Source organism: Spodoptera frugiperda, chromosome 18 (genome assembly GCF_023101765.2).
Source record: "Spodoptera frugiperda isolate SF20-4 chromosome 18, AGI-APGP_CSIRO_Sfru_2.0, whole genome shotgun sequence".
Lineage (NCBI taxonomy): Eukaryota > Metazoa > Arthropoda > Insecta > Lepidoptera > Noctuidae > Spodoptera > Spodoptera frugiperda.
This window is the reverse complement of record NC_064229.1, coordinates 8,180,097-8,194,318: the sequence shown is the minus strand read 5'-3', so window position 1 is coordinate 8,194,318 and position 14,222 is coordinate 8,180,097. Positions and strand designations below refer to the sequence as shown.

The 14,222-nt window shown below is 37.8% G+C and overlaps 1 protein-coding gene and 7 non-coding genes across 10 annotated transcripts in view; 2 read left to right on the top strand and 6 right to left on the bottom strand.

The window, feature by feature from the left end:
- The window catches only part of LOC118277959 (protein trachealess), a 172,482-nt gene extending 169,853 nt beyond the window's left edge, over positions 1-2,629 (bottom strand). For 2 of the 3 annotated variants that reach the window (XM_050700310.1, XM_050700311.1), the window contains exon 1: positions 2,296-2,629. The gene's annotated coding sequence lies outside the window, so the exon portion shown is untranslated. The remainder of the gene's footprint in view (positions 1-2,295) is intronic. The other variant, XM_050700313.1, reaches the window with a different exon arrangement.
- Positions 2,630-6,992: 4,363 nt separating this feature from the next.
- Trnaa-ugc (transfer RNA alanine (anticodon UGC)) lies at positions 6,993-7,064 on the bottom strand. The gene has a single exon. It is a non-coding gene; the product is annotated as a tRNA-Ala (tRNA).
- An 848-nt stretch (positions 7,065-7,912) lies between these two features.
- Positions 7,913-7,984, bottom strand: Trnaa-ugc (transfer RNA alanine (anticodon UGC)). The gene has a single exon. It is a non-coding gene; the product is annotated as a tRNA-Ala (tRNA).
- Positions 7,985-9,043: 1,059 nt separating this feature from the next.
- On the top strand, positions 9,044-9,115 carry Trnaa-ugc (transfer RNA alanine (anticodon UGC)). Its single transcript has one exon. It is a non-coding gene; the product is annotated as a tRNA-Ala (tRNA).
- Positions 9,116-9,523: 408 nt separating this feature from the next.
- On the top strand, positions 9,524-9,595 carry Trnaa-ugc (transfer RNA alanine (anticodon UGC)). Its single transcript has one exon. It is a non-coding gene; the product is annotated as a tRNA-Ala (tRNA).
- Positions 9,596-10,146: 551 nt separating this feature from the next.
- On the bottom strand, positions 10,147-10,218 carry Trnaa-ugc (transfer RNA alanine (anticodon UGC)). The gene has a single exon. It is a non-coding gene; the product is annotated as a tRNA-Ala (tRNA).
- Positions 10,219-11,118: 900 nt separating this feature from the next.
- Trnaa-ugc (transfer RNA alanine (anticodon UGC)) lies at positions 11,119-11,190 on the bottom strand. The gene has a single exon. It is a non-coding gene; the product is annotated as a tRNA-Ala (tRNA).
- An 82-nt stretch (positions 11,191-11,272) lies between these two features.
- Trnaa-ugc (transfer RNA alanine (anticodon UGC)) lies at positions 11,273-11,344 on the bottom strand. Its single transcript has one exon. It is a non-coding gene; the product is annotated as a tRNA-Ala (tRNA).
- Positions 11,345-14,222: the final 2,878 nt, after the last annotated feature.

Below are 14,222 nucleotides of genomic sequence, written 5' to 3'. Positions count from 1 at the left end.
TCACTTAATATGCTTTAAGCAAAACTATTGTACAACCTAATACAAAAACTATTGTTAATCTGTAAACTGCAAATAAGATACAACGCCACAATTCACAAAGATTATAAAATAACGATTACTTCAGCACGGAATTGAACTTTGAACTTCACAGCTAGAATTCGGTACGTGCGTTTGATTGATGCCGACGAATGGCGTGTAATGTAACACCGAAATAAATACATAGATACATGATTTGATAGATAGCAGAGTAGAATATATTTCCCTTACTCTTCCCACGGCTGCCTTAAGAGCTTTTTTTTGAGGGAGAGAAAATAATCCAATGATTTCTGCCGCCTTGAGCGAGGCGAGAAAGAGTGTCAGACTTTTACTGACTAAAAACCATCCTAATCCTGTTTATGCTTTTCAAGCCGGAGCCACGGTGACCAGTCCGCAACTCCGGGTGTTTTAAGAGCTAGAAATTACATATTTAATAGAGTCCGTGCAGCAGCACTTTCTGGTAAGCCTGAACCATACTAGGACAGATAGACTGTTTTTTTTTCTTTGACTATGCAAGCAAAACTGCGGTTGGAAGCTTAAGCTTAACTACATTTTAATTTATTTGTTATAGTTTCAACCAAATACAAGCTAAACAATTTATAATCTCCATATAAAATATCTCACAAACTAGACTTTAAACAACATTTAACACATTCTATACCTATTTTTGTCTTATCTACAATTTGTAACTAACGAAGTAAAAAGTATAGAAGTAATGCCTTGATCTAGAGGCCCCCTAGGGCTTCGCTCCGGGACACTGCAGCCCTGCTAGATGTCGTGAGAGCTAATGGTCAAGATAACAAAATAATCAAGTTACATCAACATTGTAAGGTTTATAGGAAAGGTATGATAATGGTAGATCACTATTTTTATAGATTTTGTGGTAACAGCCGAATAAAATAGAAATTTCTCTCTTCCCGTCGTGGGTATAGTACTCTTAGTATACTTACTATACCCACTCTAACTATGCCCCTTTATATATTTAGATGATGAAAGGATATTTATGTGAGAAGCTGAGCTACAACACCTTCTTATAAACCTAAACCTTTTAAACTTCGATCTCCAACACGCTTGCTAAGCGTGGAGATTGTAATGTAGAGATGGTTGATAATCTAATTACAATTTTTATGACGATATCTAGGGCGGCAAATAAGCTAATGGATCACCTGATGATAAACAATCGCCGTCTCCTATAGACACCCGAAACACTAGAGGCGTTATAAGTCCGTTGCTGGCCCTAAAAGGCTGGCGACACAAATAGTGGGTTAGGAAATTTAAGTACTTATTATAAATACAATTATAATTGAAGGCAGAAATTATTTACGTTCTCCCTAAGTATATTTGTTTTCGCAGAATAAGAAGTCTAACTTTACAAAAGTCATTTTATTTATTGAAGTATGGTTTAATTATAACAATATGTAGTATTCATCCGAGATTTTAATGAGGTCTTAATTCTTAACTAATCAACTGGTGCTAAAGTTAATGTATCTAAATGAAAGTTAAGTTCCTGCCCCCAATCCAAAAATGTCGGTTTAAAACTCGCATTTAAAAAAGTATATTTATTTTTAAACAAAATTACCTAATATGGTGTAACACCATACTCATACATTAACTTATAAATAAACCACACGATATTCAAATAACTAATTAAGTCATATTTGAACGAATAAATAATTATGTAATATGAGGAAATTAGCACAACGGACCTACCGTAACAAAACTAATATTTATTATTATAAATAAATCTTAGGAAACTTTTCCACAACCAGAAACCAGACACCAAGATTTTTTATACGTATTATTATTAAACAAACAACATGATAGTTTCGATAGAAGTTTTCCAAAGAAATGCCCTAAGTACACAGCCGATAGAAAGAACATAGAATTTATTGACATAAAGCGTGCGTATGCGCACTCTAGTGATTGTCTCCGGCTGTCAATTCGGCACTTATTAGTGGCACGGCGATTATATTTGTACAGCGCCTAAATATTGCGTTAATGTTTTGTTAACCTCAAGGGATTTAAAATTAACAGGTTTTTTTGTTTGTTAAGTAATAACAGATGTTTGTACTGAGCATGCGCAAGAGACGGTTCTATTGAGTTTTATGATGTTTAGAATTGTTTGTAGTAAAATACTTATTTGAGTTGTGGGACGTAAATGTTATATCTCACTTGGTGACAACCTATATTTTTTATTTAAACATTCTGCCTAATTATGCCTCAATATTCTATAACACGAATTAAAATGAGAATATTTACCGATATTAATTAAAATATCCAAGTCGCAATAAACACAGATACACAAAAATCATTCAACAAACACGTACACAACGGTCGAGTTAAATTTTCCCCACTTTTCACTTTTCAGTACCGACACAGTCACACAAACGGCCTACCGCAGCCGCACACGCGTTAGAAAAAAAAAATGAAAAAGGGAGTAAAGCGCGCGAATGTCAACTGCCAAACTTTTCCCGCGCGCTACAACACGATCGGATACACGCGCGAGTGCATGCGTCACTATTTACATGCATTTTGGTAATACGTCGCCGGAGGTAAAAACACGTGTGGCGGGTCTGTCGGTCCAGCGGTCATTGAGGATCTGGTATCAAAACTATACGGCGTGCGGTGGATGTGTGCGCCGAACCGGCCCGGCCATACGGCGGGCATACGAAACAAGCCCGACTACGCTGCACGGAGCGTGCTGTCGAATATCTGAACATCACGTCGAAGTAATTGGGTTAGGCTTACGTGACGCGGGAGCGTGGCACGTTCCTAGTACGTCCCGCTGTTATGGGGTGTGCCCTAATTACGTACGCCGAAATGTTACATGTGCGAAAGAATGCGGTTTTTCTGTAACGAATGTAGAGCAAGGGGTTCAGGGGTTTTTTAATTAGGTGTCTCTTAATTGTCTTTACAAAGTAACGTAATATTTTAAAATTCACTACAACACTGCGTTTTTTATAGCAATAAAAGACATTATTAACTATTCATTCACAACTCAATAAAAAGACATTTTTTACTCGATAAATTCAAACAAAAAATAGAGCTATTCTCAAAAAAGATGTCAAACTAACTTTTTTAAGAACACAAGAGACATTCTAAAAATAAATTTCGAACGACCAGAAACAACATTGATGACTAACTACTGACTTTATTACGCGCACTGCATTAAAAGCGGCCGACTAAAATAAGTTCCTAGTACCGTAACAGCAAAAAAAAAGTAAAATATTCTCACGCTTTACATTCTAACCTACGACCTAACACTAAAATGTTTTGACATTTCTAACTGTCATTGCAATGATAGCGGCCATTATAAATTGAGCTTCCTCCGCTCTCTATGTTTAAGTGTCTTAGGGGACTTAAGGGGGTTATGTATGTGTTTGCAGAGGTCATAATTAGTTGGTCATGTGTATAATAATTGCAGACAGAATGGCAGAGGTGTGAGTAAGCTGTAACGGTGTTCTGACTTTGTTCCAATGTTGTATGTAATTGAGACGGTGTCGGCTTTCATGTTATTTTTTCACATAATTGAAGAATGACTCGTTTTTAAATGTACTGCAATTTATTGGGTAGTTTTACTGTCCTTGTTTTAATGTAAATTGTAATTACTGATATAATTAGTTACGTGTGTAATTTGGTTTTTAATGTCATTGAAATAAAGGCTAATTTTAAAAACCCTCTATATATTTTCGAACATTAAACATACGTAAAAAGGATAAGCGAATCACACAAATTGAACGCATTTTACCCAAAATCTGTTGAAGTATTATCAACATATTTTTCCCAAAAAAAAAGTTTATAAAACACATAACTTAGTTCCACCCTTTCATCCCTGACTATGCATCCAACCCACTACTTAACACTTTTTTTTATAAAATTCATATCCGCAAGAGGGGGGCAACCACCAAAATAACTAGACCCCTGGACGCAAACAAAATGATCACTACAAACAGTCTTCGTAAACTGGTGGTATTACAATGACGGTCACCTTAAAAAGCTTGTAATTCTGATTTAGTACTTTAAGAAGATGTCAAGTGACACCCCTAAAGTGAGTAGGAAATATTGGGAGAGACACCCCTAACCCGTGCATATATTTCTGTATTAAAAATATTAATAAAGCTATAAATAACTTGTGACTCAGTCAAAGTGACATCAATATGATTTATCTACTTCATAAACTATTTTTGAAGTAGATTAATGTAAGTAAATTGGTTTACATATATTTTTTTCGCTAAATTCTTATCCTACATTTATGCTAACGGACCCAAGCCAATTACTCGACCGTGACGAAATTATAAATGTACACTTAATTCATTTTTTAAACGAACCTAAATTGTATCTTGTTAATAACCATCAATTATGAAACTTATACTAATACCCTATAACGATTCTTTGATCAAATAATAAAAATAAAACATTTTAATACTACAAGGTAAAAAACAAATTACATTTTCATACATACGAAACATTATCGAAGATAAAAAACGTCCGAACCGAGGTGCGAACGGATCAAGAGTGACAGAAACGGGTATACGTCTACTATGACGTTTTAAATTTCGAACAGCGCTCTCCGATTGGTCGGTTGAGGGGCTCGCGAGGCGTGGGGCGCGGCGATTGGCGGGAAGGCGTGGTACTAACGGAGCATTCTGGGTCACTGATGCTAATAAATTAGTTTTGAACGTTATAGAATATGCCTGTTTTATGAGCGTAGCGCTGCTACGGCGTAGCGCTACGAGCTACGTAGATAGATAATGTTTTCAATTCTTATTGTGGGAGTTATTCTATTCTAGTATTACGGTTTACGCTTATTTACAGAGCTAGCGAGGATTATGTGACGAAGTAAAGATATAATGTCTGAATGTAAGTGGGAGAAAACTAATAAAAGCGTGTTAAAAAGAAATCATCACTATTAGTATAGTAATTAAGTACCAACTACGAAAACCTTGTTATGATAAATACCAATCATTTCAGATTTATAATCGTATGTATGTAAGAAACCTATCGGGGAAAACATCTCGACTCATATACATATTTGGACGATTTTTCCAAGTCTCATTTGTTATACAACAAGGAATACAAGAATAATGCTGTTTAAATTTTCAAAAATTGAACGTTATCAAAGTCTGAATAAAGCTCATTCTCTCTTATCAAAAATTATATTAAATATCATGTTATCGTATAGCCTAAACCCACAACGAATGTGACGTTGCCTCAACCAGGGTCAAAGTCTTCCACTGCTATAGCCTCAAGGGCACGATCAGCTACGTGACGAGTCCTACGTGGCGAAAGACGAATCATTGAAGTTTCACGTTCCAGAAATTCAGGACCTTGCCCTTCAAAGCCGATATTTGATGACCTGTTAACTATGTTAAAAATTAATTTTGTATGATTAATCAACACAATAACAAGAGTTTTTTTATGAAATAAACAAACAAATGAACCGAGGGTATCTGATGGTAAGCGACCGCTACATCTGAGGAGTCACAACTACGTTGCCAGTCTTTAAAATAGGAATACGCTCTATTTTTTAAGGTTTGAAGTTGATGTACACAGAATTCGTAAAATTCGGTAGTTTTATTCATTTATAAAACCTAACAATGTGACATTTTACACGCTCTTTTCTTTGAAGGTAATGCACCAGAATTCGTAAAATTCGGTAGTTTTATTCATTTATAAAACCTAACAATGTGACATTTTACAGCTAATTCCAGTACACCATTTTATCTTACGATACAAATCTGACTTCATCACTACACTTAATCAACAAGACTATCCAAATTACAAACAACGTAAATAACAAAATGCTACCACTTCTGCCTACCCCTTCAGGAAGAAACCCTCCAATATTACGTTGGCAACAAAGCCTGAAGTTTTCAGCATAACATGAAGCCTCCGAGTCTCCATTTCCTCGTTTCATCGATCCACCAATACGCGCCCAGAATACATAATGGCAAATATTCACATATCAACCTACAGAGTTGAATAGAACCTTACGATTATGAGGCTAAGGTTGAATTCAGGTTGTGTAGGATTTGGACCTTCAAGCACCAGTCAAGGACGGCTTTAATAGTAGTTAATATGTTGATTCCTTATATGTATGTTAATATTAATTGTTTATAGATTAATCTTTGTCTAGATGAAGTTAGGAGGTGAGAGTCATAAGGGTAATTTTGTACCAGAGATGTGCTATGTAGCTATGCTATGAAGATGATTACGTGGGACTTATAACACAAATAGTGAAAAGTGGGTGTACATTGTATAGCGGCATTACGTGTCGTAGTGAGCACCTCTGCCTAATGAAAGGCGTGACGTTGTTAAGTTGCTAAGAAGATGTAATAGCTAAACCGTTTCCACTGATACTAAGCTATGTAGCTGTGCGAGGAAGATGCGCAGCTTGAGTATGCGATGTATCGATACTAGGGAAACCATCCATAGTACGCATCTATAGCACGCATCTTTTTATATAAAAATTATATAAAACAGCTTAATTAAGTCCGTTTCCACCAGTGCTAAGCTATGTGTAGAAAAAATACACAAATCTATTTTCAACCAAACTCTTACACAACTTTACAAGAATTAAACCTATCTTTTTCTAATTTCAGCGCTTCACACCGCGTCTTGGCCCTTTGCAGGAAAACCCTGGTCCAGCACGTCTCACGGCACCTCAGCGAGGATCGATAGAGGAGCGTGACCCGCCTACAAAGCCGCCGGGCCTCCGACCTGAGCCCTATATTGTAATTCCTTGCTTCTTCTGCCACCCTGGTACACGTTCATTTAAAATCGAGGAACTTCTTAAGATTTTTCTTATTAAAAAACTTAGTTTTAACTTCAATAGTTATACAGGGTTATTTTAATATATCGAAAACCTCCCAGGACAAGTTATAGTAGAATACAGTAATAAAACCTATCTGAGGCAAAATAAAACACATCTAAGTTTGAACATAAAAAAGTAGTTTTGGAGATGCCGGGGATCGAACCCGGGGCCTTTCACATGCAAAGCGAACGCTCTACCACTGAGCTACATCCCCGTGTGTTATCTATAACTATAATGTACTACCTAATGCTAAATGAAAACTACTTATAATACTGTATGTGTTTACACCTGGACAAATAGATTTTATGTACGGTATTACAAATTATCTGTCCTCATAAGAGGATATTATCAATTTTTATGGTATAAGGCGGTAAATGAGCAGAGATGGTAAGCAATCGCCGCCGCCCATAGACACCCTAAACACCAGAGGCGTTACAAGTGCGTTGTCGGCCTTTTAGGGGTTAGGAATTTAAGGGTTGTTGGGATATCGAGGATTGGGAAGGGGGATAATTAGGTCTCCGGTAACCTCATTTATACAGTAACGAAACACATCGCAAGCGTTGTTTTTCTATGAGATCATAGCATCACTCCGGTCGAGCCGGTCCATACGTGTCGAAGCATGGCTCTCCCACACTGTATCTATCCGACAATAACTATGGCTGACCTACAGCAAACAAGTAGACAGGTCATCTGATGGCAAGCAATCGGCGCTGCTTATTAAAACACCTGCAGCACAAATGAAGTAACAAGTGTATTGCCGACCTATTGGGTATTGGGAATTAGGGATTGGATATAGAAAGAGAATTGGACCTCTAGTACCTCATTCACACCACGTAGGCTTTATTTCAGGACGGTTCCTGCAAGGTCGTGGTGTCACTTCGGTCGAGCCGGCCCATTCAAGGCCACCAGGCCCAAGTATGACTCTCCCACGTGAAAAAATTGGTCATGCTTCAAGATGACTTATAGAAACAAAACAGTTATAGAAAACAAACGAATGTGCTACCTAACAAAAAAGGTGAAATAACTTTGTAGCCAAAGCCATTTTGAAAGCCTATAAAAAATTGGAGATGCCGGGGATCGAACCCGGGGCCTTTCACATGCAAAGCGAACGCTCTACCACTGAGCTACATCCCCATATAATTTAGAACCCATACAATACACTACTTTACTGAAAAATCTATTTAAAACAGTTGAATAAATAAACTAAAGTCCGTGACATAGACCAAGGGCCCTTTAACAAATAAATCATAACGTGGCGAGAGTTATGCTTCGGCACAAATGGACCGTCTCGACCCGAGTGACACCACGGCGTGAGGGAGGTTACTGGAGGCCCAATCTCCCATTCCATCCACAATCCCCAAAGGACTGACAATGCACAAATAACTAAGCACGGTTGGGGCCACGACTACTACAGGTGGGGCCCAGTAGGGCTGATGCCTGATCCGGAGCTGCGGGTTTACCGGGGCTCCGGCTCGAAAAGCAGGAGTAGGAACGGGTGGTTTTTAGTCAGTAAGAGTCTGACACTCCCTCTCGCCTCGTCCAAGGCAGGAGAACCAAATGGATGATTTTCCTCTCTCAAAAAAACTTGCAATAATACCAACCGTTGAATTATAGAAATTGAAACATCCACAATGGTCTTAATCTTAACCCTAATATTTCTTTTTTGAGGGCGGAAAATCATTCAATGACTTCTCTCGCCTTAGGCGAGGCGAGAGGGATTGTCAGACTCTTACTGACTAAAAACCACACCGTTCCTACTCCTGCTTTTCAAGCCGGAGCAGTGCCGGCGTTAGGGGGGGCGACATGGGCCGATGGCCCAGGGCGACAAAGTCTGGGGGGCGCCAATAAAATGAAAAACTACTACTAACACTTGATATTGCTTCCCTCAAGTGGGCGCCACAATATTTTCGCCCGGGGTGTCAGTGGCCCTTACGCCGGCACTGAGCCGGAGCCCCGGTAAATCCGGATAACCTAAGGTTAAGACTTAGAATCTATGGCCACAGCTAGCTACTCAACATTTTCATACGGAATTTTATGAAAGCCATGAAAATATTATTAGCTTTTAAAGAACAATAGCTTCTAATTGTCGTTTGTGAATTCATATTTTGTTTGCACAGCTTTTACTGTAAAATGTACTATAGAACTGCTGTAATTTACTACACGGCTAGTATATATTGATGATAGTAAATGCAAGGGGATGTAGCTCAGTGGTAGAGCGTTCGCTTTGCATGTGAAAGGCCCCGGGTTCGATCCCCGGCATCTCCAAACTTTTTGGGGTGTTAAGAATCACTATTATACATAAAGATTTTGTGGGAGTTGCATTGATGTGAGTTTTAAAAGACCAGACTTCCTTTTTGTGGGCGCACTTTTTGTCATCTCCTCTTCTCGCAGATGTCCTGCTAATCGGAGCTGCCTAGCAGGTTACCACGACTCTGACTCGAAAAGCAGGAGTAGGAACGGGCTGGTTATTAATCAGTTAGAGTCTGACACTCCCTCTCGACTCGCCCAAGGGGAGAGAAGTCATTGACCGATTATCCACCCTCAAAAAAAAGATGACCTATAAAAAGCCATGTAAGGCATGTACACACGAGAAGATGAAGTTTTTAATTTATTTGAACAGTTGTTTTTTAATTGCTGTGGATGTGTTGGAAAAATTGAATGTTGTACTCACACGGGGATGTAGCTCAGTGGTAGAGCGTTCGCTTTGCATGTGAAAGGCCCCGGGTTCGATCCCCGGCATCTCCAGATTCATTTTAGAGTAAGTTAATTTTAATTAGCTACAAACGTAAGTGGATTCATTTGGAAAATTTAATTAATTAATAACCAGCAGCTTTCGCTGATTGAACATAGTTTATACAAAGTTTATATAATATGTCAAAGTTTCAAAATCAAAGTATTTTTCACAAGTTACTTTTGATACGTCAAACAGAACAAATAGAATTTTCCGTCAGTCTCTTCTTAAGTGAAGCTACAAGCTTGCATGGTAACATTTACTTAATTTTTTTGTTAACCCTCAGGGACTAGACCGGCAACATTTTATTCCTTTAAAATAATACAAAAAACATTTTAATTACTTAGTAAAATTTTCGGTAATAATGGAAATAAATACCTTGGAGCTGACATAATCTTGAATTAAAAGTCCCTAAAACAATATATAAAATGGCCACTATTTTTATAACGTTGCCCCGCACTTGAATATGTATTCTCATTCTAAAATCACCTCAATAATCCGTTGGTAGTCGAGAACCAAATCAACTTAACCAAAGCTAATTAATATCAAAATCTAACAAATAAATTGGAGATGCCGGGGATCGAACCCGGGGCCTTTCACATGCAAAGCGAACGCTCTACCACTGAGCTACATCCCCATATATGAAGCAATTGAATGTAACATACTATTTCATTTCACTATCAGTACAATCTGTTCAAATAGTATGTATAAAAGGAAAAATGTGTGTTTATACTTATCCACACTAATATGATGTTTGCCCGTCAATTACGCTGAAACTACTGAACGGGTTTTGATAAAATTTGGTAAACGCGGGCAAAGCCGCTGACAGAAACTATATACATAGTTTATTTTTTATGGAAACGAGCAGACGTATCACCTGATGGTAACCAATCGCCGCCGCCCATGTACACTTGAAACACCAGAGGCGTTACAAGTGCGTTGCCGGCCTTTTTGGGGGTTGGGAATTTAAGAGTTGTTTGGGAATCGGGGATTGGGAAGATTGGGAAGGGAAGAATTGGGCCTCCGGTAACCTCACTCACACAACGAAACATAACGAAAGCGTTGTTTCACGTCGGTTTTCGGTGAGGCTGTGGTACCACTCCGGTCGAGCCTAGTGCGAAACAAAAACTTGTTACTATTAACCGAAGAACCGTAATACAACGCCTAAAACTTAACAAATAATTAGATAAGCCTCTGTAAATATAATATTATAGCAATACTACTCATGCCAATGGTGGTGTAAGAAAGAACCAACTAAGAAACTAGCAACAATAGCGCTCTCAGATAAAAAAAAAAATGTTTTTTTTAAACTGTGATCTCCAACCTGCCTCTCTGCTAAACATGGAGGTAGTGACAAACCCTTGTAAGTAGCTTAGTTCGAATTTGTATTACCTTTAACGAGATCGAAACATGAAGATAGGTTAGGCGCTTTGATTAGTAGGTTCGAACGCTCGCCAATCAGAATCGAATATAACTGGAAATAAATACAAAGAAATAAAAATACACAAAAAAAAATGTCATAGAAAATCAAAAAGTTTGGAGATGCCGGGGATCGAACCCGGGGCCTTTCACATGCAAAGCGAACGCTCTACCACTGAGCTACATCCCCAGTTATTGATAACACCTATAAAACTAAACTGAATCAAAATAAAAAAATACAAACCAAAAAATCTTTAAACAAAAAGTAGTTTTGGAGATGCCGGGGATCGAACCCGGGGCCTTTCACATGCAAAGCGAACGCTCTACCACTGAGCTACATCCCCAGTTGCATTAATAGTTAAAATTACTATGTACCTGCAACAACTAACTATGTACATACTATGAAAAACAATTGAACCAACATAATATCTTAATTAAGAACTTAACAATAGCAATCTAATGACTATTTGTTTTGTCTATTATAGTTAAGACTTTCGTTTTTCTACTCACCAGATGGCGCCAAAATAGTTTAAGGTCAGTATGTCCAATAGACAGTCACATAGTGTTAAATCAATGGACAGTCAACTTTACACAGCTATATTGATTGGACAAATACCTTCAATTTCACGTTACTTTGTATTAGCAGTATTGAAAAAACACAAAAATAATTGCAGTTAGATGAAATAACAGCCACATTTATTGGTCAAATGTACACGAGTATGACTGATTAACCAAGTTCTCAATACGGTTCCTCAGTTATACAAGTATACAAAGTGTCTCATGGTCTGGACTTTAAAGTAATTATTAACAAAAGGATGCCCTATTTTAGTTTAAGAACGTCCTAAAAAGCAAAACAGCTGTGGATCAAGTTCAGTTGCATAATAGTAGAAAACTTAGGAGTAGAAGTCCACTGCTGAACATAGGCTTTCCCCAATAATAAAATTCCCATATGGACCAGAACAAGTGTGATAACAAGTGATCCTAATATTTGTGCAACATTGATTAAAATTCAACTCACGCGCATACACAGTTAGATTCGCTATACATTGCGTGCATGCGATACTAATACGATTATCGAAAAGTAACATTGAAACACTTGATTATTGTTAAACAATCACCATGTTGATAGTTGTTTTCTCATTGGTATACCTATAAATAAGAGTGTCTTCAAGAACCTAATTTTGTTATAGGTAAGGGATTTTGTAAAAAGGAATATAAGGCCATTGCCATCAACCACCTCTAAATCATATCTTAAATAACTAAAAGTTACTTAGCTTGTGAGACCACCTAAACTATCCCCTTAACTTTACCTTTAGAGGTCACTTATAGGTTAAATGTCACCAATCTTGGTTTAGGAGCCTTCAAATTTAAGAGATGTTCGTGAAATCGGGAATTAATATTTTATTTTACTGGATGAGCGCTAAACTACATAACCAAGTACAAGCATACCTGACGGTAAGCACTCAGTGTCATAAGTGTCATCCGGAAATGTCCGGAACACCAAACGAGTTACGAGTACGTAGCTGGTGTATCAGGAAGGGGAGAAGCACTGGACTGTCAGTAACCTTACTCAAAAACGCCCGTATTTGGAAGTGCGTGAGAAGTGATAAAGTAAATTGAGGTTAAACATGTAAAGCCCACTGGCCACCAATTTGGACAATTTAAAACAGGTGATATTGTATTCTATTGACAATTCTGTATCCAAACCTGCAGCAACTTACTAATAAATGATTTCTCTATTATAGTTATCATAATAAGAATTGAGCCCGTTAGAAGCCAATCACCCAGTAGCCCAAAAACCTCGCCTCCTCAATACAAAATCAGAATTACCTTCACAATCAGCTATTCAATAATCTCACTCCCTCAGGCGAAACCACGGGAGCCCGCAAGTTTATTGCAATCGCCTGCAAATCGATTCACCTCTGCTGATCTACTTAAGCATAACTGAACTTTTTAACCGTCACAATTTACGTAAATCGACGATAAATCTTTGGAGCAAAGTTGCGTAAAATCAAAATTCAAAATGTTCGATAAAAACGGTTGGAATATATGAAGCGGGGCGCACAGACGGACGGACGGCGGCCGGACAGTCGGGCGGACGCAAGAAATCATTATTGCAGCGGAATCCATACAAATAATTGGCCCGTAAACATGTCATGGCGGCGTCTCTGCCATGTATATTATATTAGGGCTGGCTCGCCAAGAGAAAGTTTTATTTGGAAATCAAAATCTTTGCTTTCGCTGGATGGTGATGGCGAAGTGGAATACGTTTGTCAATCAGAACCACTTCTCTTCCAGAGTCGACTAAAGAATTGTATGTTTGACGGTAACTGACCAACACCTCTGTCAGATAAAGTTTTTTGTAGACGAGGTCCAGATATAATTATGTTAGTCGAGAAAATTGGAATTGCAAAAAGTCTTAAACCACAATCAAATATAAGAAAGCAAGATATTTTGATATGAATTCTCATAATTTTGGCGGCCAACACAAAATAAAAAGTTTGTTTCAATTTGCTTCCAAACAGTGTTTTATAACAAAGACTTTAATTCTAACTCTTTAACTTCTATCATTAAATCGAAAGCATAACAGTCTTTGCAAAATCCAAAACCAAAATCCTTACAATTTCAATACCAAAATGTTAAGTGTCAACCCTATCCGAGATCCCCCGAATCCGTCAATGTCGTATCAATAGAGCTCGGCGACGCGATTTTTTCGTCGCGCGGCCCATGATCGACGCGCACCCGCGCCGGCAGATGGCGTTGTTTGCTATTGTGCGCTCGCGCACCCGCCGCAGCAATATTTAACTTTCAAACGCCAATATTTATTTACTGTTGTTTTGATTCTTCTGTCCCACAACATAACGATTATTTTCCTTTAACTTCCAATCATTTTATAAGAAATTAGAAGGTTTTAATACAATAGTTTATTTGCAGTCACTGGAGTTCTTAAATTGATAGCTATAAGGATTAATTTCGTTTGCGTTTTATGCTGTTTGATACATGTGTCGAACTGATCGATTGGAGTGTTAATTTTAGAAGATAAAATTCTGATTTAGAGGTGTAGGTTTTATGGCACTAGTGTTGATTGTGGGACCTGAGGTAAACCTAACCATAGATAGTGAGTTAAAATGAATCTATTGCAACTTAAATAGAGGTTTGAGTTTCTATTGGTACTTTGATACGTTCTATATGGCACTACGAATAAGTATACTATATTTTCCC